The sequence below is a fragment of the Natrix helvetica genome (genome assembly GCF_964273705.1).
Source record: "Natrix helvetica genome assembly, chromosome: 5".
Lineage (NCBI taxonomy): Eukaryota > Metazoa > Chordata > Lepidosauria > Squamata > Natricidae > Natrix > Natrix helvetica.
The window spans coordinates 58202447-58229246 of NC_138551.1; positions in this window are offsets into that span (position 1 = coordinate 58202447).

Sequence of the window (26800 nt, forward strand, 5' to 3'; positions counted from 1 at the left end):
GTGCAATTGTGCGTTGATAACGAAATAGCAGGCATGGTGTTATTCTGTGTTTTTTTTTTTAAGGTTTATTCCCCTCATAGATCTTTTTATAGTTAAAAACAAAAATTCCAGTATAATAAGACTTATCCAAGGAATCAATGGCATTTCTTCAAATAATTTGTTTTTACATTATTTTAAATGCCATCTTGGATACAAATCAGAAACTTACTCATACATTTTCAATCACTGACTTTTTTTAAAAAAAAAAACTTATTTTGCATAGAAGCCTCTGCTAACAGAACCACTCTTTTAGATCAGGAAATTAATTGACTTTCTCTATTCCCACCAGGCTGAGAGTAAAGATGTTGATTTAACCTATGCTATGAATTCATTTTAAAAGGTTTCACTGGCAGTTAAACAGAATGGAAGTTACTGCATGATAACCTTTAAAAGTTAAACTTAGATTTTATATTTGATTCCATACACTATATATCTTACTGTTATAACATCCGTATTTAGATATTGACAAAGCAGCTTGGAAGCTTTCTAAATGCTTCATGATTTTATCCTGTTCACTTTATCAGGACAGGGTAATAAAGGATAATAGGCTCAGGTCCAAGATAGGAAATCTTTAAACACGTATTCAAAGATAAAAGCTTTTTAATGAATACTATGTATTTAGTGTTTAAATGGTTTCTTTCAGTGTCCTTGTTATGTCAGGATTAGAATTGAATAAATTGTGCATCAAAATAAAGTGAAAGTAAAGGAGAAACTACAATTTGTCACTTGCTTTATCTATTATTCTTGACTGAATAAATGTAAGTATTTAGATCAGGTATGATGCATACTTGTTTTACTTGTAAAACATGCTCTACGTCCAGTAGGTTGATGTACTTAAATTGGAAGCATGTTGATTTCAGTATTTTAGCTTTCTTTATTTAGATATTTCAGATTCTCATGTTTCTAAATTATAGGCTAATTTATAAACTTTTACAGACAATTCTCATGATCTTTTGACTCCAGGTATATTTCCCACCCACCCACCCCTACCCCCAGAGAAAAGAGAAAAGAGGCTTACATGAACCTCTGCCACCTCAAATTGTGGTTTACGTTGGTCTTAGTTTTTATTGAAAACTCTGCACCTTCTCTGATCTTACAGGACAACTATTAATGCAGAATAAAAACAAAGGACTCAAAATATCCATTGCCAATTAGTTCTACACTTGGCCACAAAAAGGACTTAATGGAACTATAGCATGAACTATATGCAGATCAAAGTGCATGTTATAATAATAATAATAATAATAATAATAATAATAATAATAAATTTAAATTTATTAGCCGCTCCCTTTCCAGACAGGACTTGGGGCGGCGTACAGTGGAGCATATAAAACATATACAACACATAAACATACATATATACAGGACATACATACACGGAGGAGGTAACAAATTACATCACATTGGACAATTAAAAGTCACCATTAAAAATACCCCAATTGTAAAACACAATTTAAAATTTAAGGTTTTTAAAATTTAAAAGAACTGTCAGGAGGAGTAAGAAAAGTTTACGGTTGAGCCAGGCCAGATAATTGAAAGAGGTGGGTCTTCAGCTGTACACGGAAGGAGCGGAGATCGGAAGTAGTCCTGATGTCACGGGGGAGGTCATTCCACAGGGCTGGGCCCGTCACAGAGAAGGCTCTGCTCCTGGGTGTCGCCCCCCGGCACTGTTTGGCGGACGGCACCCGAAGAAGTCCCTCTCTGTGTGAGCGGATTGGTCGTAGGGATGTATGGGGCAGGATGCGATCCTGCATGTAACTAGGCCCTGTGCCATGAAGCGCTTTAAAGATCATAATCAAAACCTTGAAACGCACTCGGTAGACTACAGGAAGCCAGTGCAGCTCGCGCAGGAGAGGTGTTACAGGGGAGTATCTAGTCCTCCACATAATCACCTGCGCGGCCGCGTTCTGGACCAACTGCAGTCTCCGAGTGCATCTCAAGGGAAGCCCCATGTAGAGAGCATATTTTATAAGATAATTATTAAGTGAATAATTCATGTTCATAGAAAAGCTTTCAGTTTTCACAGACTTCATGGTGATTCTGCTGGAAATATGATTTAGCCGGGAAGTGCTAATTTTACCTAGTGCAGATAATAGGGATTATTTCATACATATTCCCATTATATCCTTTTTGTATATTTTTATAGAGTTTGTTAGGCAGCTCTGTTATTAACCCTTCTAAACACTTGCCAGGATAGTTTAGAAGAAAATACTCTCTTTTAAATAGCATCTCTTTCCTAGCTTCCTAAAAGGTAATCAAATTTTGCTCAGTTGCCTTTGTTATTTCCCATTTTTGGTGATATTTTATTCAAATATGTATCCTATTTTATCTAAACTTAGATCTTCATTCTATTTTTATATTTTGTTTAAAAAATGTTATTTTTGTAAATCAAGATAATCATCATGCTTTCTGTGGTTTATATATATGAGTTGTGCACCTGTGCAGAGCTCATTCTAAATTTTCTAAAGAGACCTTCCTCATGCATAACAAAATCACACAGATCAAGCGTGTTGTTGAAGCACCTCGATTTCTGTGGAAGTTATCCTTTTTATTAACTTCATTCTATTTCATTTAGTGTACTTTATTTTTGCTTACTACATGAGGCTTCCTCTTTATCCAACATGTTAAGATTCTTTAGTTCTGCATCATCATCATCTCACTGCATATCTATGAGTTCTTCTGAAAAATCACTGCAGGAAACCTTTCCAGAATCTTCCACAGTTCTTCCTAGCTATTGACATGCCCGTGATTTGAATTGAGACTGTACCTTTGATTATTTTACAGACAAGGAATGTTCTTAGGCCTCTATACTTGGTTCATATTGGACAAATTCATAACACATGAATAGACTAGAGCTATTACTAGTTTGGGAAGAATTCTGCATCTTGCAAGACCTATTCTTATATCAAATAGTCCAGTTTGTACCAGACATGTTACCATGGTCTGTTATATCAACAAATGTGTGGCAATAAACCCTCCACTTTTAAACTTCACATTGCAAATTTGGCATCAGTGTGCAATCCAATTGATTTTTATTCTTGCCCTGTTAAGCGTTCTTAATCAGAAATGTCTACTAAATGTAAAGGATTGTAGTACTAATTCAGTTAACATGGATAGTTACTTCAATTTTGAAGAAGACCTCTGGTGATATAAAATGGAATTAGAAATCTGTGAAGAAATATTCACATGTTTTATGTTTTGATATCTTGATACATTTAGAATAAATCTGAAAAAAAACCTCTAAAATAAATTTGAAATAAAAAGTAGATGTAGCAATGGTAACTGTTTATCAAGGTAAATATGAATGACAGGCCTATTACACTAGATTTGAGTGAGGGACACTATTTAAACCATAGTGTATTTTTTTCAGCATTGTCATTTGTTAATCATTTTATCTTAATGCCCTCTTGCTGAAGGATAGTGTTTCCAATGCAGAGTGGCTGCTTATGTATATCTTTGTCCTGAACCTTAAAATCGTCAAGGAGAATTTCACAGGCAGAGAACTTGAGACTGCATGAAATACAGAATATTATTTATCAGTTATAATTTCTAGGGCAGTGCAAAATAGAATCAATTTGCTAAATTGATGGACAGGGATATGCTGTTGGAGCTAGTGTTTTATACGCCATTGCAATATAAAGATTATTCATTTCTTCCCATTATTCATTTCTACCTCACTTCACCAAACAAAAATATTTCATGGGTTTTTAATTTGCATACCTATTTTTGGCTGGTTAGCTTAAAATCTGTTCCCGAAAACCAAATCATTTAAAAATGTGTAACTCGTAGCCAGGGCTTCCTGTAATGTTTCTTATTTTCCATAAGATTTATTTATATTAAATGTAGAGCCCAACTTATATAAGCAATTAGGGTGATTCATAGCAATCCAACTAAATATAAAACAGAACAATAAAGTTGATAGAATGCAAATCAAGTTTAAAATAACCACCATTAAAATCAATTAAGTTAAAAGTTTGGGGGGAAAAGACATTTATCATTTTCTTAATAATGGAGACCGGGTGGCAAAAGTATCCGCTTCAAAATAGCATTAGATGTCTTGATAATATGCTATAGATGGCAGCAGGACCATCTTCCATAGAAATTTTCCTAATGATACTTCAAATACTTATGCTTGGTTTTGTAGCAAGGAACATGGTTTCTCAAGCCCTAAGGTGCCAACATAAACATCTTAAATTGCATGCAATAAGCGATCAGCAAGCAATGCAAATCTTAAAATGGGTATTGTACTAACTGCAATGCAGCTACCATTGATTAGCAGCATAACTGCCGTATTTGATACAATACATTAAAAAGATGGTTATATTCAAATTATAACCAAAGTGTAGAGAACTGTTTAAATCTGGCAGGGACTCCCTTTTGTATACTAGTATGGATGGGTGGATGGATGGATGGATGGATGGAGAATTCTGGGACTTGAAGTCAAGGCATATTAAAGTTGCCAAGCTTGAGAAACATTGCTGTTGTTGTTGGCTGCAACATTGCCCCTCACCTTCCAGCTCAACATGTGATGTTGCATAAATGTAAGTAAGTAAAGCTGTGGTTTGCTTTAAGAGTGCCTGATATATTATGGTAGGGTCAAGTCATGGTGTTCATGACCTGCCATTCACCCACCAAGGTTCCCTTTAAGCTGATGTTATGTTCCACTCTTGATCCATTAATTGATAAAAAATAGCACAGCTACATCTGGGAAAATCATCACAGCAGTCCATTCTGTAGAAGGTTTCTGCATGCAGTAAACGCAGTGCATAACTTGTGTTAACTATTTTAGACAAAGAATTTCAGGAGATGATTGATTTATAGTTACTATTGCAATATGTAGCAGCAGCACACCAGGTCATACCCATTTTTTAATCTATCCTGCGTGCTTCCCATTATGATATTATCACACTATTCAATAAAAGAAAGACAAAACAATTGGGAAAATATATTTATTTAATGGTAATTTATGACACTCAGTCTAAAGGAGTAAGTTTTTAAGAGGCAATTACAATAGAAATAAAAATGAATGCCAGTAATAATAGTTTCATTTGTGTACAGTGAATTTCAATTTAGCATTTCAATTTAAGGCTATTGATTTGGAAATAATTCATTGCAAAAATCCTAAATATTAACAGTTTAATTCTTTGACAGGCTTTAAATATGGCTATGTTTTGAAGACCTATTAAAACAATTCTTAGCCATTTAAAGTACAGAAAAGAAAAACACATACTAAAATTTACACAAAAGACACTCTCCTACATTGTCTCCATCTAAATGTTTAAGATTATTTATTTCAGGAGGTATTATCACCTTATTTCAGAAAGTATTGATTAGTTTTTCAGGTTCTCAAATAGTGCACTCAGTACCACTGTAACTGAATCAATCTAATGCACGCGGAGCCATTTGTCCTGTTAGCTGGCCGGTGCGCATGCGCGTGCTGGCCAACTGAGTTCAACCTTTTTTAAAGCCATTTTTGCTCTCCCCAGGCTCCAGAGGCTTTATAGAAGCCTGGGGAGGGTGAAAAGAGCCTCCCCTGCCTCCCCCAGAGGCCCTCCGGAGGCTTCAGAGCACAAAAAACCAATCCTATGGGCAAACCGGAAGTTCAGGAACTGACTTCTGGTTTGCTCGTAGGGTCAGTTTAAGCCCTCCAGAGGCTTCAAGGACCTTCAGGAGCTTCCTTGCTCATAGGGTCTTTTTCTGTCCTTCAGAGGCTTCAGGGAAGCCTCCGGAGGGTCTCCAGGGGGGCAGGGAAGGCTTTTTTCGCCCTCCCCAGGCTCCTATAAAGCCTCTGGAGCCTGGGGAGGGAGAAAAAGCATGCAAAAAATGGGGGGAGCGTGTTCATGTGCACTGGGGGGTCCCGCATTGCATTATAGGTGTGGCATGCCCACACACGACGCCCCTGGGCTCCCCCCTTATGGCACGCGAGTCAGAAAAGGTTCGCCATCGCTGATCTACCATGTTGCTGACTAGCCACTCCCTCTCTTTCCTTTCACCTTCCCAGCATTAAAGCCATATCCACAAAGCTGGGTTTTCACATAATGTGTTGAAAGTAAAATAATTTGTGTCTCAAGTTGATTTGTTCAATGATCGATTTGTATGTTTTCATCGCTGCCTATAGTATTTGCAGCAGTCTTCTCCAACACCAAAGTTGAAAAGCATCAGTATTTTTCCTAGCTTGATTCTTCTAGTCCAATGTTCGTTTCCATAGAGTGTCAGAGGTAGATCAGCATGGGTTTATTCCAGATGATAGCTAATGAGTGGAGGCCAGGACCATGCTGAATATGATTTACATATATAATCCAATTTGTCATCAGGCTGCACATTTCGCACCTCAGTAAAGAAATCTCCTTTTTAAAATCTTACAAAACAAGAGTTTCTCTACCAATCCTTCATGTGGCACATACTATCAATAAAGTAAGCACTAACTAACTTTCCAATTAGCTTTAAAATCAAACTTTCCAGCACAATTAAAGGCCAGTGGCAGAAAAGAATTTCTTTCCTATTTCTAAGGATGAGGTGGTAAGAAAAACCAAGCAGTAAGGCAGAAATTTTATGAAATAGTCCAGTCTTGATTTATACTTAACACTATTTTCACTAACTACAATACTGGCCTGTTTTGTACGGAAGGATGTAAAATAATTGAACTAATTCCAGGATTCAGTTATCATTTCCTTCTGGCATATTTGTATACACACACACACACACACACACACACACACACACACATACAGACTTGATGGTAATATGAAGTAGGATACCAAATGAAGCTCACAACTACAGATAGTCCTTGACTTAGTTGATTTAGTGACCATTCAGAGTAACAGTGGCACTGAAAAAAATGACTTATGATGGTTTTTTACAATCCACTGCAGCATGCCGATCAACATTCAGACACTTGGGAATTGACTCATATTTATGACAGTTGAAGTGTCCCGGGGTCACGTGATCAGCTTTTGCAACCTTCTGACAAGCAATGAAGAAGCCAAATTCACTTAACAACTGTGTTACTAATTTAACAACTGCAGTGGTTCATTTACCAACTGTGGCAAGAAAGGTTATAAAATGGGGAAAAACCTACTTAATAAATGTCACACAACACAAATTTTGGGCTCCATTGTGGTTGTAAGTTGAGTGTACATTTGCTGAACCTTACAAATAATTTTTTAACCATAGTAAAAAATATAGTAAATGGTTAAATGGAATGAAATATAGTAAAAGGAATGTAAAATAGGACAATACACACTTTTTAAAAATGCATTTGTCTTTATAAGGATATACTGACACATGTTCCAGGTCAATATTTAATACAATACAATATTGTATAATACAATACTATTTCTGTAATAATTCATTGATTGATTGATTGATTGATTGATTGATTACTTCTTCTTAACTGAGACAAATTATATCCTTCCCCCTCACAAAAGAAAGCTTTGAGAAAATGATGTTTCACCCAAATAATGCAGTAAATTAGATTGTTGATTTCAATTGTTTGCTATAAATTTGACCTAATAATTTTGAAGCTGTTTTGTAGAATGGTAATGATTCACAATTCCTTTTACAGCAGCAGAGAAACTTTTCTGTTCAAAAAGAACTGATTTTGCAGGTGAGTTTAAAAATTATTGTTACTGTATGAAATTTGTTTTCTTTTAAAAAAAATCTCAACATGATGGCACATCTTATTTAGAGTTTTTATGCATTCCAATTTCTCACAAACACCCAATGTTTTGTATTTTTTTCCATTTGGCTACCATTTAACTATATATGATAACTGCTTTTCATAATATAAACCCATTTTCTTTAACCTACAGTATTGTGCTGAAAAGGTTTAGGCAGTTTGTTAAATGAGCAGGCCCCAAATTAAAGTCAGAAGAACAGGAACAGATGGTGTGGCAACAAACAACCTTGAAATGGCTACTTGGTTTGAAACTAATAAATGTCAAGGTTACCAACATGAGGAAAATGGAAAGTGAAGGAGGAGGGATTTTAGTTCCAGAGTTGGTGTTAATTTATAGAAACTGAGTCTCAATTATCTTCTGTCAGCCTTTCCAAGGACAGGTGCTGATGTGAAGTGGAAGTAAAATAACAGAAATCTTCTAGAATTTTTCAGATTCTTTTACCTCTCTTTACTCACATGAACAAACCTATACCAGTGTTAAACACACACAGATCAATAGAAACAATTGCAAACATTACTAATTCTATAAATTAATCCTTAACTATTTTCCAGGCATAATAGGTGGGGGTTGTTGTTTTATATTGTTTTTGTAGTGGATTTTTATTTATTCAGAATGAGTTGGGTCACCATATACTTTTATTAAATAAATAAAACTATTTTAAAAATACAACAGATTTCTGCATAAAACGTGTATGTATGAATATGTTTGCGCCCGGTGTGTGCATGCGCACATGCTTGCACATACACATGTGCATGAAAATTAGTAGCAGTTAGTAAAATTTGGATTAAAAGATCATGTGTCTTTCTAGTCTGAAAAAAATTGAGAACTGTGTGCTTGCTAATTTTAAAATCACCGCAGTGGTTTTGTTTCTTACATTCTTATTTTCAGCTCGACTTGAACTTAACTGGACAACCAAGAAAAATGGAACATAAAGTAGTTTTTCCTTCAGTGGACCTTTAGATATGTCTTAACAATGCATTTCATTCATTCAGACAATTTATCAGTTCTTTAGGAGGAAACTATTAGATCGAACAAAATATCTACATATTTATGACAGTCTCAGCTGCCAAGGGGGCAACATGTTGAGCAGACTGATTAAAACTATTGAATAATCTTTCTTTTTGCACATTATCCCTCAGGAGTATTGAGTCTGATCAGTTTCTACTACAACTTCCTAGATCCTTTGGTTGACAATAGCTAACAAGGTTCCTCTTAACACTGGAATAAAGAAATACTCAGGTGCATAACTGTTTGAGATAAGATCATCAACTTGATCATTCCGTTTCAAATACTTCTTATAATTATACTTCCTAACACTAAAGACTGGCTCAAAGCATGCTCTGGTTTTTTTTAATTTGTATTAAAAAGTAATATGACAGAGAAAATAATAAAATGTTTCCGGACGTTCATATTTCAGACCAGGAAATGACTTTCTTATCTCTGTTGGCTTGCTTGTGAAGTCTCAGAATCTGCTATTGCTCACAAAACAGAATTTTGTGTTCATAAAACAGAGTTTGATAATTATGTAGAGCAAAACATTATTCTTAAAAGTTTAGGAACTTGCAATTAAATCTGAGATGCACTTTTGGGTTAGTCCTCCTGTTAGATTGGGTAATGATAAGGCACACACAGGCTTAACGGTAACAACAGCTCTTTATTCAATACAAGTGAGAACAATCCAGCGACAGTTGAGTCTGACAGCAGTCCTTCTATAGGGAGCTGTTAGACTCTTCGACCAATAGGATTAAACCTCTTTTCCCGCCGGAACAGAAGACCTTGGTGGAAACCACTGTAGTTAGAACAAGTATTAACACCTCCAAATAAGTAGGAGACACTCTAGAAGAAGATTGAAGATGAACTCTATGTTACAGTCATTGACATTCATTGGCATAATTAAAGAAATTGAATCAGTTTTCCCTAAGGTTAGTAAAAATTGTAATAAGTACTGGTCACCTTTCCTGATTGAAATTTTCCAGAAGTATTCTAATATTCATGCACTGATTACTGAATATTTGGGAACAAGTATGGCATTAGGTTGTAATCTAAGACTTTCCCTATCCATTCTGCCATAATGGACAGCAGTTTTTTAAAGCCAAGCGATAAATGTGGATAGCTTAGTACATTTTGCAAATCCTCATGTCACGATTGAACTCTCCCCCCCAAAAAAACTATAACAGCCAGGTGTTGTTTTGCTTAATATGTAATTATGTAAAGCATAATTAATTATCATATGAACTGGATTTCCCCCTTAACTGAGATATGAGTAAACTTCAAAATGTTATTCGCCCTGCAATATCAGTACATTATAGCTGAAGAAACATTGATGAGATTCAAAATCTGGTTTGAGAATAAACAGATGATTTTACTCTTTGGAGCATTTTCATCTGTCTTCCATCTGCATTCAATTTATGCAAAACTGATATGTTAATTTATTAATTTGGGAATAACTTTAATATTTTGGCTCGTTCTGTATCTAGGCTAGTAGTAGGTTTGTTTTTTCTTCGTATAGAGTATTTTGAAATTTCTTGGAAAAAATTCAGCTATTTTCTGCTTATGTATTAAATAAAAACAATAAACTACAGAAGTTGTACCTGACAGCTTTTTAGCCTTTCTTTGTTTTCAACTATCAGATCAAAAATCCCCAGGTGTATACTTTACAGCGAAGCTGTTTATGTCTGTTTCAGCGCAACCTTTGAATAAACCAACTGCTTAATATCACATAATAGCTGAAAAATAAACATCATGTCAGCGAAATAGCAGATGCTAAAAATAATTTGGTTTTTGCCTTGCTTTACTATTCTGTTTTATGATATTCCCAATGAATTGGCTGATCACATTAAAATGTGCTGTAAAAATAGTTGTTGCACCTTGTTGTAAAGCGCATATATATATATATATATATATATATATATATATATATATATATATATATATATATATATATATATGTGTGTGTGTGTGTGTGTGTGTGTGTGTGTGTGTGTGTGCGCGCGTGGGTGTGTCTGTATGTGTATGTATATGTATATGCATATGCATATGCATATGTATATGTATATATATATGTATATGTATATGCTGATCTTGTTGTTTTCAGGTCTTTTCCCATGTAAGATTGAGATTGTCTTGGCAACATTTCAGCGAGGTCTCAGTCGCCATCCTCAGGCTGGTGTTTTCGGTGAGACCTCGCCGAAACGTTGCCAAGACAATCTCACTCTTACATGGGAAAAGACCCGAATACAACAAGACCAGCATACCTACACCCGTGAAAATCTACGAAAATATATATATATATACATATATATAGAAGATCTTACACGGGAAAAGACCCGAATACAACAAGACCAGCATATATATACTATATACAATATATATATATTGTATTTATCAGCACAAATGCAACATGTATGTATGTATGTATGTATGTATGTATGTATGTATGTATGTATGTATGTATGTTGCATTTGTGCTGATAAATATATATATATAATATCATTTTATCGGGTTTTTTTCAAGCAAAGTTCTTTTACCCTCTCTTCCCACTGCTTGACTGACATTTTGTATTCATTAGTTGACTATGGCTCCTTAAACAAAATCTTCATAAATGCATAATTTATTGATCACTCCCTAAAGAGTATACACCAGATCAGTTCTTCAAATAGATTGAAACACTTTAAATAGCTGCAATGTATACAGCCATATCTGAGGGCATGCGAAGCGTTGCCCTATGAGAGCTGATTTTCACCCTTCTGGAAAGCCTCCTGAAGCCTGGGGAGAGTGAAAAACAGACCTACTAAGCCCCCCGGATGTCAGAAAAGGGCCATTTCCAGCATCCTGAGGGCTCCGGAGGAGATGGGGAGGCAGGTTTTTTTCAAGCAAATTTGTGCATAAGTGCACTTGTGCGTAAGTGCAAAGTTGTGCGTAAGTGCAAAGAATGTGCGTAAGTGCAGGGGAGAAACGGGGGAGGAGACTCATGCACACATGCGCAGGTGGGCACAATGCAGGGGCATTTAATTACAGGTGTGGGCATGCGCATGTGCATGATAGCGCATACGTGCATGCTTTTGGCACCCGAGGGGGAAAAAGGTTCGCCATCACTGCCATAGTCAAACATAAGATTTAATTGGGTTACACCCACAAACATGAGTATGGATCACAACCTAAACATGTAAACTTATAATCATTGAGACAGAATCAAAGAACTGGCTAGTTTTCTATGTCTTCAAACAGTAGCACAATTAAAATTGCTCTGAAAACTGGCATACATTAATTACTTGCTTGCTATTCAGTTCTTTATTATAATTATTTATATTCTGCCTTTCAGTTTAGTAATGCTCCCAAAGTAGCTTTCAATAAATATAAATAATTGGATTTATTATTGAAAAAGAAAGAGATTTATAAATTACTTCCCATAGATTTTGTTGGAAATGTCCCATAGAGTAGTACTGTATGTGTCCCACTAAGCAGGTCTCTGTTGTGGTCGCTCTTTGACTTATTTCAACTTAATTGAGCAATATTTTTTTTCAAAACAGGAAGAAGAATGAATGCTATTTCTTCTCATATCTGTCCTACTAGCCTGTTACCAACTACTTATTTGCATATGGCACACAAAGGGAAATACACCAGGATGTTTGCATACCACAGTCAGGATAGATGCACCATTGCATTCCTTTTCATTTATAATGTACATTACAACTATTACTTACAACTATTACTATTTATTCCCGTCTTTCTAATTGTACCATTACCGGAGTGAGCGTTCCAAAAAAAAAAAAAAAGGGTAGGGTGGACATAGGGAAAGCACAGTCATGGTCATGTGATTTTCCACAGTGACCATTTTGGTGAAAGGCAGACCTGCTGCCCCCAATCTGTAGAGCATGTTCATGGACCAATAGCCTCAGTATTGAGCACCCAGTATTGGTATTTTATCTTATTCTTTTTGTATCTGTAGCAGGGGTGGGTTCCTGCCAGTTCTAACCTCTTCTATAGAAGAGATTCCACAAATCTACAGTGCCATTTAAAACCGGTTCCATCTCCCTCCCCCGCCGCCCATCCTCACATCATCAAGATGAAGAGCGAGAGGAGGAATTTTGGGAGTTGAACTCCACAAGTCTTAAAGCTGTCATGTTTGAACACCCCTGGGGTTTTTTTTCCTAAAGGGTTAGGGGTGCAAGGGTCTTGTAACTTGACAGCTTTAAGACTTGCGTGCTTCAAATGCCAGAGTTTATGAGCCAACATTTTGGTTGCTAAGCATGAGCGTTGTTAAGTGAGTTTCACCCCATTTTACAAATTGGCCATTCCCACCCAATGGCTGGCAAGCTACTCCCACCCGGTCACATGGCTGGCAAGCCACTCCCACAAAGCAGGCCACACCTACAGAAGAGGTTCTAAAAAAATTTGAAACCCACCACTGATCTGTAGTATGTATCTTTGCTAAGTATAAAGAAATTCTGACTAGGGACCATTTCTTAAAATTGATTTATAGATACACAAACAATATGAAAAAAATAGTCAGATTAATGATATAAATCAGTAAAGCCACACATACATATCAATTAGCATGGCATATATTAAATAAACAGGCTTCTCAGTTTTGAGACACTAAATCAGCATCGTTTATTGTGTTTCTCCCATTTGTCGTCACTTTAAACATAAATTTCCCAAAGGAAATAAATTAATAGTGTTATTTAATATGACACTGCCTGCAGTAGAAAATTTTCCCCAGAGCAATTATATTTTTAAATTATCATCTTCTCTTTCACTCCAGCACAATGGGTTTCCATTAGCACTTTTCACAGCAGTTCTAATATTGAAGATATTTTTCCAGCTCTCTGGACAAATTGTGAAGATGGAAGATTGCCCATTTCATGACAAGTTTGAATAAGGTTTTTTTTTAATTTATTTGCAGCTGGGAACACTTTTGAATGTACAAAGCTGCATCAGTTTCTGCCTACTCGTAAACTGATAAAATATAAATAATAGTTAAATTTTCATGTTCTTCAGAGAAAATACTGAATGACTAGCCATTGCTGAAGTAATTTTTGAAAACGGCCTTGCATTATGTAAATTTTGATAAAAAGATGGACCATTACAAACAACACATTCAAATAAGTATGCTAGTTTGTTAATTCCTGATGCATTACCATTAGAAACATAAGTGACCTGTGGTCAGAGTTCTTTCTTCTACGCATTTGTAGATAGCCCAGACCCCTAAAAACTCTACTTTACTCACTGATAATAAGAAGGCTAGTTATTAACACTGTAAAATGCTCAGATGTTAGCTATAATCAGCTGATTTCTTGGAAAGGAGAATCACACTTGAGAATGGTCCCTTCTTGCTATTTGGGAATGCCAGCAACAGGATATCTTTTAACCGTTATCATTTTAGAATGTAAGCCAGGGAAAAAAAGTTTTTCAGGAATTAAATATTTTTCATTTAAAATATTAAATTCTTGAAATGTTCCTATCGTATGTTTTGGGTTTTAATTTCATTTGAATATTCCAGGGAACTTGAACATGAAAATATCATTTCAAGGTACACCTCTTGATACAGAAAATTTGCAATAAATGGTAAAATATCACTCACCTGTCTTTTATAGGAACAAATTAGAGACCAACTATAGGGATAGAACAAACTGTGCTAGGACAATTTTATGCCTTTAAAAGCTAGAGGGAAGGCCATTAAACTGGCTGTCTGGATATGTTCTACATAATTTATCCTATAAAAGTTAATTCAGGAATGGACTGGACAGAGGGGCCTCAGTATTACTACATTTGCTTTTTAGTTTCATCTCAAAATGCATAAGAAAAAGGTATTACTGATTGATTTATATTTAATATTTATTTATATTACTGATTTATTCATAAAGTTACATTTCATAGGTAAATGGGGGGGGGGGCTGAAGATGGATGAAGTCCATCTTTGGAGGCTCATTTTTGAAACATCTTAAGCAGAACTCATGGAAAGCGGCTATAGTTCAAGAAGTGTTTAGTATAGCATAGCTTATATCATATATTTTGCAATATTTAATTGTTAAAGAAAAGAAAGATAGTCCTTGTTTTACTTGAGATATTTACATACTAGAATCAACTAAGAAAAGGGTTCAAGGTTCAAGATCATCAAATTTATTAAGAAAAAGAGGGAAAGGCAGGAAGACTTAGATCTGTCCTAAAAAAAAATTCTCCTATTTTCACTTCTTACATCATCTGTCCCAGTGTTCCTCAATCCTAACAACTTTTAGATGCATGAATTTCAACTCCAGAATTCCCCAGCAAGAATGGCATCAAAGTTGACAAATTTGAGGAACACTGACCTAACCTAATGAAGAGTCCTGCAAGACTCCAATTTGGAGGTCTAGAATTTTGATTGCTTAAGTGAGATTTATTTTACTCTATTTTCTTACAGACAACGAGCTTCTAATATTTTATATCAGTTGTACAAGACTGGCCATAGAAGCAAATATATAAAAACATCATAATTACATGTCTAACTAATAACAGAAACCTGAGGATAAAATCCTATGCATGACAAATTAGAAAATCAGCATTGTGACAGTGTGCATTAAAATTAATCAAACATCATAAAAATACAGGGCTTCTGATGATCAAGTTAAGCATACATTTAGGGACCGGTTATGAATGTTTCAAAACTGTGATACTCATTTTATAACTAAATAGCAAGTATTAGTATATGGAATTGTTCCAGGAATAATATTGAAATAGATCTGCCATATCATTGTCTCTCTTTGCTAGATTAAATATTAGCATGTTCTAGTCATATAAAGAGCGCCCACTCACTGGAAAACCTAAGTGGTTGCTCATAGAAACAGAAATAAATGTACTGCCCTGATCATTCTTTGTAAGATACTTCACTTTTCAGTAATAAATAAATGTCACATAAACACTAGGACTTCAGGAAGGGGTAGATAATAGTTATATAAAAAGTTCTACACACCCCTATTAAAATGTCAGGTTTTTGAGATGTAAAAAAAATCAGGCTAAGATAAATCACTTCAGAATTTTTTTCTACTTTTAATATAACATATAAGCTGTGCAATTCAACTGAAATTCTGGCAAGTACTTGTGTGCCAGATGAGACAAAGATCTCCTGTCTTCTTCATATGTCTGAGCTGTGTTTAGGTGCCTTCTACATTGGCTATGGCTAGAACTAGATATTCCTGGGTAGTTTTTGAGAGTTGTAGATCCAATAGGTCTGAGACACTATGTTGAAGAAAGCTTTATGTAAATATGCTGATATGGATTAATAAATTATATCCAATGCCAATAGCAATATAACACACCAGAATAAGTAGATAAAAGGACAGTTTTCCCCCGAATGCCATCACTCTGCTTAACAACTATTTCCCAAAGCACTGTCAATAATTTATGAAGAACGTATTACTATTATTCTTCTCTTCCTTCCTAGTATCAATCTCTCCCCACTTATGACTATAACTATATTGCTTGTATCTTTCAATTTATATTGTTTTTATTGTTTCTTAGTACGATTTGATAGCTTATTAGTAACGTTGACTATCACTAAGTGTTGTATCTTTTTATTCTTGATGAATGCATTTTATTATCCTTATGTACACTGAGAGCATATGCACCAAAGACAAATTCCTTTTGTGTCCAATCACACTTGGCAAATAAAGAATTCTATTCTATTCTATTCTATTCTATTCTATTCTATGTCATGTGAACAAATTTTCACTTATAAAGTAATATTTTTTTCTTGCTGTCCTACTCCACAGTTTTCTCTAGCTCACACTCAAAAAAATTGTTTCCCTAGTCCTATCATACAGATCTGGGACATTTTAAATAAATTTGGAAATTACCATAAGAAGGAACTTGGGAGAGTCGACCGGAAGTTCTGCAGCTAGGCAGACGTGGGGGGTATGAGCTCTGAAGAGCCTCACATAAATCCTTTTTTGGATCAGAACCTCCCTGGGGTGTGTGTGAAGAAGGGGCAGCGTATCATCAGACCCAGAGGGAGTGCAACATAGATCCTTTTATGGATCAGAACCTCCCTGGGGTGTGTGTGAAGAAGGGGCAGCGTATCATCAGACCCAGAGGGAGTGCAACAGGTCCCTTGTAGGTCGGAGATTTGCTCTCTGAATCGGAGTCAGAGTTGGCAGGCTGGCAACATGGCTGCACAAGAAGCTGGCTTCAGGGCAAAGCAGCTGAACAGGAGTGTGCAGGACGAGATGAAAGCCTGGTAAGAAGATCTATTAACCCACAGTTATAAATCAGAATTTGGAAAAGGCAAAGAACCTTGAGAGCATAAATAATATTGCTGGACAGATTCGGATTTTGGCAAAAAGAAAAAAAGAAGAGGGAAAATGGAGGGTTGAATCACTACCCCAAAAGAGAGACATTTTCTTGAAACAATTTGGACAGAAAGGAGAAAGTAGAGAAGTGACAAAACCACTCAAACACAAACTCTAAATTTGGTTTTGTACTTGAAAAGATTGTGTTTTTAAAAGAGTCAAGGAGCGTGAAGATTTGCTTAGTCTGAGTTTCTTCTAACTAATATGTCTTAAGCAACACCAATTAATCAGAGGTGGAATGTAACAAAGGAAAAAATCAAGAAAAAAAGCATGATTTTTTCACTGATAATTTAATCTTGCTGCGGCAGCAAAACCCTGAGCAGGAAGATTTATTTAACTAATTGCCATAAATCAGAAGTTGGAAAAGCAGGAGGCGAAGAGTAACATACCGGAGTTTGGCTGTATGCGAATTTGTCCCAATTAATATATTTTGAGCAAGTATAACCGGCGAGAGGTGGAAGGTAACAAGGGGAAAAAATAATAAAGTCGGGAGCCGGGAAAATATGAAGTTTTTTTTTCCTGCAAAAGATCAAGATGGCTCCTGCTTCAATTTCCCTTCACATTAGCTGAATTAAATTTAAAGTGGACCAGCACTTTGAAATAAGACCTGTATAACTAACTGTAATTTTGGAACTGGACATTAACAAAGAACAAAGGAACAAGATGGCTCCCACCTCCCTTCCTCATCACATCAGCTAAATTAGCTAAATTTAAGGTAGATCAGAACTCTGAAATAAGAATTGTATAACTAACTGTCACTTTGGAACTGGACATTATGGAAAGATGGGAATTTGAAGAATTACATGAAATTATAAAAAATATGCATAAATCATTAAAATCAAGTTTAAATAGAATTTTGAACTCAGAGAAGCAGGAAGTTAAAGAAGAAGGGAAGGAAGAAGAGGGGAAATAATGAAGAGGTAGAAATGGTGGAAAATAAAAAGCAGACAAAAAACTTCATTGGGTTTGACAGTGGTACAGGGAAAATGGAAAAGGGGATGTGTTCCAACAAAAGGAAATAAAAAGGAGACAAAAGATCTCACTGACTGACAGTGGCGTAGGAAAACTGAAGAAGGGGATATGCCCCAACAAAGGGAAATACAAAAGATTTCATTGGGCTTGGCAGTGGCTTGGGGAAAGTTGAAGAGAGTGGACATGTCAAAACAAAGAAAAGGGAGAGGACAGAAATAGAAAAGTGGGATAAAAGACTTACTAGGACAATTAGAAACTGTTATATGGGGAAATATAAAGCTATGCGGTTTATTCCTATACATAAGAATAAAACTGAGTTGCTAACTGGTTAAATATGATAATGAAAAGCCCATTAAATAAAGGTTAAAATATATGGAATATGGACAAATATGAAACTGATATGGGGAGAAGGTTAAAGCAGAGATACACTATATTGCCAAAAGTATTCGCTCACCTGCCTTTACTCGCTTATGAACTTACTGTAAGTGACATCCCATTCCTAATCCATAGGGTTCAATATTACGTCGGTCCACCCTTTGCAGCTATAACAGCTCCAACTCTTCTGGGAAGGCTGTCCACAAGTTTTAGTAGTGTGTTTATGGGAATTTTTGATCATTCTTCCAGAAGCGCATTTGTGAGGTCACACACTGATGTTGGACGAGTTTACGTGGCTACCACTTCGTGGCTGAGTTGCTGTCATTCCCAAACACTTCCATGTTCTTATAATACAGCTTCCACAGACAGTTGACTGTGGAATATTTAGGAGCGAGGAAATTTCACGACTGGATTTGTTGCACAGGTGGCATCCTATCACAGTTCCACACTGGAATTCACTGAGCTCCTGAGTGTGACCCATTCTTTCTCAAATGTTTGTAAAAACTGTCTGCATGCCTAGATACTTGATTTTATACACCTGTGGCCATGGAAGTGATTGGAACACCTGATTCTGATTATTTGGATGGGTGAGTGAATACTTTGGCAATATAGTGTATGTGATTTGCCTTTATACATGATAATTAAATTGAGTTGCTAATTGATTGAATATGACAATGGAAGGACAATTAAGTATGGATTAAAATATATGAAACATGAAGATATATAGAAGTCCTAAGATGATGAACAAAGTGAGATGTATACTACTTGTTATTCTATATAGTAGCTTAAGGGAATTATAATGAACATTGAACAGTAAGGATGGTTATTTAAAGACAATTAAGAATAACCTAAGCCAAGATATGGAAAATGGAGAGGGAACATGGAATATATTTACAATTGGAAATTATTGAGATTATAAAGGCAGAATTATGGTACTTGGGTGTACCGCCTACAACCCACCACTGATGTGGTTATATGTTATGAAAATGAAAAAACAAAAAAAGGAACTTGGGAGTATTTAGATAATTCAGAGACTAAAGCAAGTGTGAGAAGGAAAATCAGAATAACTCTGAAGGGTCCTTGGTGCACTGATGATATTATCTAGTTTAGGTAATGAAACGTCTGCAAGAAAACAAACAAATTCAGAGAGCACCACGGACATTCATGTCAACCCTGAGATACAAATATTCTCCTTTATTAGTATCAGAATAACTTTGTCTTGATTTTGTTGGTATAAAAGAGAAAAGAGAAAACCTTGGTTTCAAGGTTCTGTTATACCCTATCACAATAGTTATATATATATTCCTGGAATCCTTGTGAGATCTCTCTCTCGATATGGCCTACCTAACACTAGGCTAACAGTGATGTAGAGAAGATTAATAAGGGGACAAGGAAAAAGCTGTTTTCTTTGTTCTTATTAATGTTGAATAATGTAAATATTATTTAGTAAGTATAGTATTTATAAAGTATCATCAAGTTTTATGCATAGCAGGAGCTGTTTGCTAATCATTGGAAGATTTGGAGGTGCTCCTAACCAAATGAATAGAACCATAATAATAATAATAATAATAATATATTTATTTCTTAGCCGCGCCCTCTCCCGAAGGACTCGGGGCGGCGTACAACAAAACATTCGAAATAAATATGCAAACAAAACAAACATATAACAAGGTACACTAAAACATACATACATATATATAAGGAGGAGATCGATTAATAAAAACAATTAAAATACTGTATTTAAAACCCCTAGAAATTAAATGTAATTAAAAACCCAGTTAAAAACCCGTCAGGAGCGATATGGTTAAATCAAAGTTGAGCCAGGCCAGCTGCTTGGAATAGGTGGGTCTCCATGATAGTGCAGCTTGTGATTCATTTGACTGAAGCCACACATACATTCTTCCTTTAGGTACATGTTCAGACACAATACTACACTACACATTCGTAAACAAGCTCCCCTATTGAAAGAACATATTTCAAAACATCCAGTGTTGATATGAGTGGGGACTTTAAATCCTAATTTCGGTAAAAGAAGGAAATAAGACTACTGCCTTGTTAGACCATCAAGTTCCAATATTGAACTCTTCAAAAATGCCTCTATACAGCAATGTTCTGTGCCCTTCATTATTTTCAAACGTCTAGGGTAGGGCCTTTTCCTTTTGCGGCATAACTAGTGACTTTAAAGAGATTCCTGCCATATTTAGCATACAGATCATAATTTCTGAATGGGACATTTAGAAAGTACAGTTTGATTGTATAGATCCACATTCCGTTTATCAGCTAAAGTTTAGCATAAGCAAAGGAGGAAAATGAGAAAGCAAGACCATACATCTATGAAATATTTGTAGTAGTATTCTGGATCTAGAAGTCATAGTGCCAATGGCTTCATAGAACGATGTTAAACATTCTCTTAGATATTTCTTCTAAGAGATTAAAATACATGATCTTTTCAAGTAAGTAAGGAATAACATGTAACAAGGGGAAAATAGAGGAGACATGGTAACGTGTAATAGTAAAACTGGAAGATGAAAACAATATGAAAATCTCATTTCAAAATGGTGGGGAATTCAATGATCCCACCCCCCAAAAAAAGACTTGAAAGATGCTTAATGAAAAAATATAATGAAATTTTTAATCAGACCTGTATATTACTTAAGGATCCCTAGGTAGGAAAAAGAAAGATGGTTAAGTTTTTCCCTCACATTAGTACAATCATTAGTATCCCAAAACAGCTATGTTTCTAGAAAGCTTTTATATACCCCTCTTCATTTTCTTCCTGCATCAAATCGCCAGTTAGGGAAACAGGATTGAATGGGGACTAAGCCTCTCTCTCTCTTAACATTCCTTTCGAGCCAAAACTTCTTCCAGCAAGTTTAGAAAAGAATATAGATTCCTTTGTGGGTTAGAGTCCATGTAATCAGACTGACAAGTTATCTCCAATGGGAAGATTAAGATAGAGAGACCGAGAAGAAAATTGTAAACAGAAAGGCAATGAAATGAAGGCAAGGCAGTCTGTAGTTTTTATCTGCACCAAAAATGAATTGAAGATGAAGTTTAGAAGACAAGGAGGGTCTATATGATATGAAGACCCTACAAGCATTTCAGGATTTTTGTCAAAGGACATGTCTACCTATGTAAAATAGAGATCAAATAAGATACAAACACAACTCATAACCTTTCCTGAGCAGCAAAAAGTTATAGTCCAGTGGGTACTCTTGACAAAATGTAGGTTAAAACCCAGAAAATATGCTTTTGAATTTAATAGAGAGATTTGAAGCAGAGTCCTATTTCTAGAGAAACTTTAAAGCACAAAGAAGTTTTGTAAATACAGCTTTGCTTTCTACAGTTTTGCCCACATTGCCCAGACCATATATTCGCAATCATATGAATCTTCACAATTGTTTGAATACTTCTGTATTTGCTCATTCAAATAACAATAGTAAAGTTGAAGATTATCAGCACTGTAACAACACAAAGAAAAATTTATCCTACTCCTGGATTGTTGTATTGGTGGAGCAGAAACCTTTTTCTGAATCTGCTATTTGTGCTTTAGGAACTATTCCCAATTGCTAGAATTCTTTTTGTCTAGGCTTTTTAACATTTAGGTGAGTTGATCAACTGTCTACCAAGACTCAGAGAAGACATTAGAAACAGTAAGCCAGTAAATTCAATAGATTTTTTTTCTGCAGCTGGATGGCATTTTTAATTGCTCTGTGCTGCATTGCTAAAAGATTTAGTTGTTGTTTTAACTACAACACCTGTTTCTGTCATTAGCACGTAAAAGTTATGGGCTTTGCTTGAGATGGTAAATGCTAAACACTCTGGTAGCTAAGTTATAAAACTGCAAGTTATACCACAGGCAAGCAGATGATAAAACTGTTGGCTGAAAAAAAAACAAAAAATGCTGAGACTTTCAAAGAGAGGCTTGGGATGAGACAAAAAGACTGAAAGGAAAAAAAGTAAAACAAGGTAAATATTGGCCAAAATTCATGAGAGAGTTGTGAGGTAAAAACACCACAGAATAAACCATATATTGTACATCTGCAGTGGAAAGATCTGAGCCAGGTTTATTTTTCTATGATACTTGTGATTTCAACATTTTGTAAGACAGATATTTGTTTTCTTCCTTTATTTATTTATTCTTTCATTTATTCCTATCTCAAAAATTCCACAAATTGTCTAGCAGAATTGGCGGGAAATATTCAAAGTGAGGCAATACTACCAATCTGAATGTCTGATAATTAAGCTATGCCTTGAAGCTCTGATGTCTATATGATAAAAAATAAGAAAGAAGAAAAAGATAATAACTTGTATATTTCATGAATGAATTAAGATATGAGTTTACCACAATCAGTAGGAAAATATGTGGGTTACATATGGGATCTTATCAAAGTAATCATATTATTAGAAGATAACTCCTGAAAAAATCTATTTGACTTATGCTATGATTCACAAAGCACACCTTTAGTCTGAAGATTCACATAAGGAAATGTGAACAGTCGATGGACAATTTTGCTAAAGAATGGTAAACAACCTACAGATACCACAAAAAAGAAAAGAACGCCCCACCTTAATGCTTAACATTCTTATACATTGACAGTACGTACCACATAATAAAGGTGACATTAACACAATATAGAACGTCTTGAAAAATAAGTATCATTTCCCTGCCAAAACAAATCAATCCAATTCATAGTAGGAAATATATTTTCAAATTGTGCAATCCATGAAAGAGAACAGGACATCAGACTGTCAGCTGGAATCACTCTCAAGGTCAAGGATCACCTTAACGGTTAGTCGCAACAGTTTTATAAAACAAACAGGCTTGCATAATTCTTTAACGTGCCTTCAGAGAAATATCTCCTTTTAGGGCTAAAAGGTGCAAAGCTTTTACTAAAGCTTTACTAATCAAAGTTCAGCGGCACTGTACTGTGGCTTCTTCCATTATGAGAGAAGATAGGAAAACAGTTGTTTTAGCTGCAGGATACCAGAGATTTAGAAACCCATGAAAGAAGAAGAGAAATTGCAGTTATACATTCTGTATGCATACTGTTTGCTCTATAATTAATTACAATGGCCCTTAGTTCCCATTAAAAAAGTTTTAAATATTGGTCATATCCTCTTATGTTTAGGGAATCCCTTATCATTTCAGCGTAATTTGTTTGAGTTTTAAAATAAGGTTCAGTAGTTGTATCCCATATACAGCTTTTCTATACCATCGACCATGGTATCCTATTGCGTCGTCTAGAGGGGTTGAGGGTGAGGGGCAACATTTTGTGGTGGTTCTCCCCCTACCTCTCTGGCCGAGCGCAATGTGTGCTGACAGGGGGGCAGAGGTCGACCCTGAGGTCGCTCACTTGTGGGGTGCCGCAGGGGTCGGTCCTCTCGCCTCTCCTGTTCAACACATATATGAAGCCGCTGGGTGAGATCATTCATGGTTTTGGGGTCGAGTACCATCTGTACGCTGACGACACTCAGCTGTACATCTCTACCCCGAACCACCCCAACGAGGCCGTCCAAATGATGTCCCGGTGCCTGGAGGCCGTATGGGTCTGGATGGGCAGTAACAGACTCAAGCTCAACCCCTCCAAGACGGAGTGGCTGTGGTTACCGGCGCCCCGGTTCAACCAGTGGGTTCCATCACTGGCCATCGGGGGTGAACAGCTGGCCCTCGTGGAGCGGGCACGCAATTTGGGCATCCTCCTGGATGCCCGGCTGTCAATAGATGACCATGTGACGGCCGTGGCAAGGGGGGCGTTCCACCAGGTTCGCCTGGTGCGCCAATTGCGCCCCCTATTGGACCGGAGCGCCCTGCACACAGTCACCCATGCGCTAGTGACATCCCGACTGGACTATTGCAATGCCCTCTACATGGGGCTTCCCTTGAGATGCACCCGAAGGCTGCAGTTGGTCCAGAATGCGGCCGCGTGGGCAATTATGGGAGGTACTAGGTACTCTCATGTAACACCTCTCCTGCGCGGGCTGCACTGGCTACCTGTGGCTTTTTGGGTGCGTTTCAAGGTGTTGACTATCATCTTTAAAGCGCTCCATGGCACAGGACCTAGGTATTTGCGGGATCGCATCCTACCCCATACATCCCTGCGGCCGATTCGCTCTCACAGAGAGGGACTCCTCCGGGTGCTGTCCACTAGGCAGTGCAGCGGGCGACGCCCAGGAGTAGGCCCTTCTCTGTGATGGGCCCGACCCTCTGGAATGACCTCCCCCCCGATATTAGAATAATCACCGATTTTCGCTCCTTCCGTAAGAAGCTTAAGACCCACCTGTTCAGCTTAGCTGGCCTGTACACTGTCCCGAGTCCCTTCGGGAAGAGGGGGCGGTCTATAAATTTATATAGATTTATAAATTTATATATATATAGTTTTTCAGAGGTTCAGAGGATTTATTTAAATGATTTGTATGCCAGCCATCTCACTCCTGCAACTCTGATACACCTTTTCAGAGACTATATATTTCAACTTAAATCAGCCTGTTTTTAAATATGCCTGACTGATGTTTGCAGGTACCAAATCTCTTAAAAATTATGTGTGAGGGGCAGAGGTGTTATTCAGCAGATTCTGACCAGTTCTGGAGAACCAGTAGTTGAAATTTTGAGTAGTTCAGAGAACAGGTAAATACAACCTCTGTCTGGCCTCAGCCCCATCTATTCTCTGCCTCCCGAGTCCTAGCTGATCGGAAGGGAATGGGAATTTTGCAGTAATAGGAATGGGGAAGGAATGGAGATTTTACAGTATCTTTTCATTGCCACGCCCACCAAGCCACGCCCACCAAGCCATGCCCACAGAACTGGTAGTAAAAAAAATTGAATCCCACCACTGGTGAGGGGAGAGAGAATGCAAACAACCCTTTCAGACAGGTAGGAACTCCATGAATGTGCCAAGTTTCTCACTTCCCTATTTTATAGTGATAAAATATGTTGTGTTCAAATACATTTGAACAAAATCAAGGCAGGATTATTTTGAGTTTCTCATATTATCTTTCTCAAGATAAACATTACAACAAGTCACTCCTTAGCAACTTGCCTAATTTAATGCCTTGCCTATCCCAAAGTCACTTCTAAAGTCCTTTGCATAGGGTGAATATAAATGTAAATATTTTGTTTTCTATTATGCTGACACTATGTACTTTGTTGTCATCTTTTCAACTTGGAGTTTTCTGCCATGGCCAACAGATAATTGTGATAGAATAACAAAATAAGAGAAGGGAATTGGATGATTGCTGAACTAAGTATGAATTTCAGAAATCAATTTCTTTTATCTTTTGATTACCTAACTTAAAGGTTTTCTCAAAACATTGAAGGAAGTAAGGCAAATTAGTAGTTCCCACCTTATAAATTATGTGTTAAATAATTTCCTTTTATATTATCTTGTTTATTATCAGATCCATACAGGAGAATTTTCGTGTAGTATATATAATAGGGTGTTATCTTGTAGTTTTCAGTGAGAAATTTTTTTTCAGAGGAGCGTATGCCGCAAAACTCAACATTTCTTTGATTGCTCTGATACGTAATAAGCACAAAAGTATAAAAGTAGATCCTTGACTTAAATTTACAACCTTTGTTGCCAATGTTAAGTAAATTACTGAACTTTTTACATTAATGACATGGTTGTTAAATGAATCTGGCTTCCCCATTGACTTTGCTTGTCAGAAGGTCACAAAATGTGATCCCATGATCCCAGGACATTATAACCATCATAAAAATGAGTCAGGTGCCAGTGTCTGAATTTTAAACACATGAACACGAGAATGCTGCAACAGTCGTGTGAAAAACTATTATAAGTCAATTTTCAGTGCTATTGTAACTTTGAATGGTCCTTAAGCAAATTGTTGTAAACTGAGGACCAACTGTACCAACCAATCAATCCATTGTAACATCAATATTACACAAAATTGTGACAAAATATGTAAGATTGTTAGGATAGCCCTGAATTCTCCATTACCTATAAAAATAATGTTACGTATCATATTTCTGTAAAAGCTTATAGCTCTTATGATCCAATCTCTCATTCCGAGTTTAAGGTAAAGATAAAGGTTTCCCTCACACATATGTGCTAGTCGTTCCTGACTCTAGGGGGCGGTACTAATCTCAGTTTCAAAGTCAAAGAGTCAGCGCTGTCTTCGTGGTCATGTGGCCGGCATGACTAAATGCTGAAGGCATATGGAACACTGTTACCTTCCCACCAAAGGTGGTCCCTATTTTTCTCCTTGCTTTTTTTACGTGCTTGTTAGGTTGACAGAAGCTTGGACAAATAATGGGAGCTTACCCCATTACGCAAGCTCAGCATCTTAGCCATGTGACCCACTACGTCCCTATTGATTCTGAGTTTATAAGGTTTCAAAAATAACACTTGTTTGCAACTCTGTAAGGCAGCCACAATCTTTTTCAAAATC